Raw genomic sequence first — 5,293 nt, 5'->3', positions numbered from 1 at the left:
ATATCGTATGTGTAAATTGGATTCCCGAATCATAAAATACGTTTTACGAACTTGAAACTTAAAAATAAACCTTTCTCGATCAATTGACGAGTTTTCGTTTATTGTAAATGATGTTTTTGATTGATGATATGTGGTTAGTTGTATTCCTGGTCGAAATAGCTTTCCGATGATATAAAATACATGTTCTAATTGTTTGCGGATCATAAAATGTGATTGTTTGTGTTTTGGTTCGTGCACATTTAAAAAGCAGAAAAATAGCTGAAGCAGCAGGGTGGCGCGGCGCGCCATACCCCCCGCGCGGCGCGCCGATTGGGTCTGTCCAATTTGGTCAATTTTCGAATAATGTTTGCTATGCTACGCACCTCCGATTAACATGTAACTTGGCCAACATGCTCATATATGATTTCTAAGATTAGAAAAATAGTTCGGAACCCGACCCGAACGCGTTGACTTTTTTCGTTGACTTTGACCAAGTTTGACTTTTAGTCAAACTTAACCAAACTTTTAATGCAATCTTCCTAACATGCTTTTATACTTGTATCTTGCATGAAACTTGACAATTTGCTTCACATGCTACATAATCGAGTCGTGTCGAGCCATAGGACTAATTGAACACATTTCACCCGACCTTGTGTCGTAACCGGTTAATTGATATAACTTACTTGTTTAGGTCAAGGCTAAGCAACTTTCATGCACACGTTTACTTGTTGAAGTACTTTTATACTCGTGCACTCGAGGTGAGATCATAGTCCCACTTTTACTCTTTTTGAACTTATATTGGGATGAGAAAACATAAACGACTCTTTTGAACTAAGTGAACACAAGAACGGGAAAACAAACATTCTACATACGAGTTTAGAACAAAATCCTCAATTCGATTATCATTAGTTACACTTGCCGGGTGTAAGCGAGAACTTATGTTATATGGCCATATGGGTTGACAACCCTCATCCTTGACGGTTCGCTACCGTCTACGGATGAAATATATTTTCGAGAATCAGTGTTTGTTCTAGCACTAAGTGATGGGGTATACAATGGAAGGAATGTTAAGCTTTGATAATTGGGTGCTCGTGAAACAAACTTTTGGAATGTATTACTATTATTTCATTGATGCAAATCTTGTGGTTCACTTGTACTTGCTTACTTAAACCTATGATTTCACCAACGTTTTCGTTGACAGATTTCTATGTTTTTCTCAGGTCATGCACGATATGTGAAACATGCTTCCGCTTACTATTTGATACTTGCATCCGATGTCGAGTATACATGCATTTCATGGAGCGTCTTTTGACTTTACTTTAAACCATGTCGCCTAGATTTCAATCGTACTTAGAACGTTGTAACTTAACTTTTGGTTGAACAATCCTTGTAAACTTTGAAACAATCTTTATTTGGAAATGAAGGCGACATATTTTGGTCAAACGTTATCTTAAAGACTTATAATCAGGTAATGGGACCCACGTAGCCGACGCCGTCACTTGACAATTTGTCGGGGTCGCTACACGTCTTTCCACATTCATAACACTTCTTAGGCCCATTGTTGTTGTGGTTTGGCTTCACATTCAAAGTGGTAACCTTGCAATCCTTGCCAACATGTCCAGATCGTTGGCACTTCTCACAGATAACATTGCAATACCCAGTGTGGTGCTTGTAGCACCTATTGCATTGTGGTAAAGTTCCTTTGTAGTTCGGATTGGTGCGGTTGTTGTTGTTGGGGTTGGTGTTGTTGTTGTGTATGTTGTTGTTTTGCCTGAACCCTTCATGTCGTTTTGCCGGGTTTTGATCATAGTTCCTACCCCTGTTGTTGTTGTGGTTGTTGTCCCATTTCCTCTTTTCACCACTAACAGTTTCGAACTTAGCCTTCTCCGGCTCGTCAAGGATGATTTGATTCAAGAGAGTATGCGCCATGCGCATTGCTTCGGGAACACTTGGTGGCTTGGATGAGGTAACATTACCCTTGATGGACTTAGGAAGTCCCGAGAAGTATTTCTCCAAACGCTTAAATTCGGGGGTGACCATGGTTGGACACATAAGAGCCAATTCCAAAAACCTACGGTTGTAGCTGTTAAGGTCGTTCCCTACGGTTTTCAATTGCATAAATTCGATTTCCATCTTTTGAATCTCGGTTCTCGGACAGTATTCCTCGATCATAGCACATTTAAATTCTTCCCAAGGCGTAGCATACGCCTCATCAATTCCTTTCGCTTGGGCCATGGTATTCCACCATGTGAGCGCGCCATCAGACAGCGTGCAAGATGCAAATTTCGTTTTGTTAGCCTCAGAACAGTTGCTAACCCTGAATACCGATTCCAACTTTTCGAACCATCTGGTGAGACCGACGGGTCCCTCAGTGCCACTGAAGTAGTGTGGCTTGCAGTTTTGGAATTCCTTGTAAGTACACCCATCTCGAATGACAGGTGGATTGACAGGCGGTGGTGGTGGAACTTGGGGTTGTCTTTCAGCTAGTGCAGCAGCGACACGTTCGTTAATCATGTCCTCAATCTGGGCGGCGGTAGGTGTGGTTCTTCCGTTGGCCATGATGTTCTATACAAACATTTTGACTTAAGTCAAAATCCATAATGCAAATAATAATAGTACATTATATAACAACCAACATGAAAACAGCACAACACATGTTGATTAAATAACGCAAGCAGATATAAGTACCACAAAACCATGAGATGATAATGTAAATAGAACACTTGCGCAAGAAGTAAGCAACACAAATTCCATTCATTAATGATAATAAGTTCATACATTACAATAAGTTCGTACATTACCTAAGTGAAATATGAAATTACAAAAGAGATTACAATACAAAATCTAGTACAAAGTCCTACGGCGATGGTGGGTACAAGATGTCCAAAACATGAGCCAACTGCTCCTCGAGCTCAGTAACTCGAGTCTGGAGAATCTCAATCTCCCGCCTCATTTCCTCATTAGAGGAAGATGGTGGGGCAGGTGGTGCTGGCGGTGCAGGTGGAGCCGGTGGTGCTGAAGTGGATGGTCCGGCTCTGGGTGGAGACGGTAATATCAGTGGGTCGGCGGGGTACGGCACCAGCCGTTTACGAGCAGTGATCCTACGACGCCGACCATAAGCGTCAGTGACAGTACGACCAGGAATTATGCCAGCGAAGCGATACCGCTTCTTCGGCGGGGTAGAAGGTGCCTGAATCGGTCGGTCAGCGGGATCCTCCTCATCACTGGAGTCGTCAGATGAGGTGTCGTCTGAAGAAGCATCGGTGGAAGAACCGTCGTCTGAATCATGCGGTGGTGGCGCGGGTGGCTCAACATATCCGAAAGCGGCCAACATCTGTCGGTGTCGGCCTGGCGTAATCACGGCTAAGCGGCCGTCGGCAGTGCGTCGGCAAGGTGTGCGCCAATGATTACGGAAAGGACCCTCCCCAAACTCCGCGGGGATATCTATGCCACCAATGCGAGCCAGTTGCCTCAGGGGTCTGGAAGAGGACGCCGGGATAGGCACACTAGAGCTAGCTCCAGAACTAGAGGCGCCGGGGTCGCCAGTGGGTGTCGGGGCCGGAATGTCAGCAGCGGCAGCAGCAGCAGCAACAGGTGCAGCAGTGGGAGGAACAACGGGGCCTGAGCCGCTCGGGATGTCAGTAGGTTGAACGTCCGACATCTGAACAAGGAAAAATAAATTTTCCATGTCAGTATGTCATAAAGCAAGCAAATAACAGGCCAACAGTTTATATCATGTATAACAATAAGTAGCATGGCAATATCAGTAATCGTATGAAACTAGCATGCAATCGAAGGCAAGTAATAGCATGCAGTAGTGAAATCACGTAGTAGCATACGGCATATAGCAGTAACAGTAAGCAGCAGCATGCAGTAAGTTCAGCGGAAACAAGTAAACTAACAAGTTGTAGATTAGCCCTATTAGTGAATCCTACTCGGGTCGGTCTTAGACTCACTAATGCATCCTAATTCCCTACAACAAATGCTCTGATACCAAATGTGACGCCCCGTACTAAATTATTATGTACGGACCATCAACAACAGGATCATTACAAGGTTAAGTACTATATGCGTTTTCAAAACAGAGTTTACATTCATAAATAAAAGTGACGTCATAACATACGTCAATTGTTTTACAAATCAAAAGTATGCTTCGCTAAGTAGAAGCATTAAATAAGTGTACGTGACCATAATGGTCGTTACATAACATAAGTTCATAAGTAAAAAGGTTTGAATGCAACATAAGTAGTCATGCGATAACAACTCTAGGCAGCGGGTTCTACAGCACGACTAGTAAGATAGCGGAAGCGACTTCAAGCACCTGAGAAAATACATGCTTAAAAAGGTCAACACAAAGGTTGGTGAGCTATAGTTTAAGTATAACAGTAATGTAAGTAGGCCACGAGGTTTCAGTGCTACAACGAGCGTTTCAAAAGTATGTAAAAGTATATGCTTAACCATGGGCACCCGGTAACTAACTTAACGTTTAATGTACCCCCTTAAAGTGCACTTGGCAAGTGCGTATAACCTCGAAGTATTAAACACTCGTTAAATGCTAGCGCTACTAGCCCGAGTGGGGATGTCAAACCCTATGGATCCATATCTAAGATTCGCGTTCACGGTTCAAAAACCAATGATTAAACGTTACCGAGCTAAAGGGAATGTTTCTGCCGTTATATAACCCACACATATATAAAGTTTAAGTACTCGTGCCTAGTATGTAAAACATAAAATCCGCATGTATTCTCAGTTCCCAAAATAAGTTAAAGTAAAAAGGGAATGCTATAACTCACAATGATTAGTAGTAATGGTAAGGTAGTAGTCGGAAAGTGGTGTGCAAGTAACAGTCCAAACGTCCTCAACCTAAGTCAAATAGCACTAAGTCAATAAGTCGTCTCAAAAGGTTTACAAGTACGTAATTAAGGTCATAAGGGTCATCATCAATCATCATTAAACAAAAGGTAACAAGTAAGACTCGTTTATGAAAGTTGTTTAAAACAAAGGCTGACTTCGGTCAGTCACCACGGCCTCTACCCTTACTGAATTAAGGTGAGACCAGTGGTCATGGCTCCGTCTATGAGTCCCTTAAGTGTGGTAAAATTTACAGAAGCAAACTCGTCTTGGTTTGACCGTGGCGACGGTCTAAGTGCGAGTAGGTCAGAAATTTCTGCACAACGTTAAAGGACATGGTAACGATCGGAGGGCCATAAATCCTAAACCGTAACTCGGATTAAGACGAGTCCTATATGAAAAGTTATCTACTCGAAAAGTTCTATCTAAAAATCAAGGTTAGAACAGCCCAGGTCTACTGGTC

The sequence above is a fragment of the Rutidosis leptorrhynchoides genome, chromosome 5, assembly GCF_046630445.1.
Source record: "Rutidosis leptorrhynchoides isolate AG116_Rl617_1_P2 chromosome 5, CSIRO_AGI_Rlap_v1, whole genome shotgun sequence".
Lineage (NCBI taxonomy): Eukaryota > Viridiplantae > Streptophyta > Magnoliopsida > Asterales > Asteraceae > Rutidosis > Rutidosis leptorrhynchoides.
The sequence above is the reverse complement of the archived record's forward strand: the minus strand, read 5'-3'. Positions refer to the sequence as shown.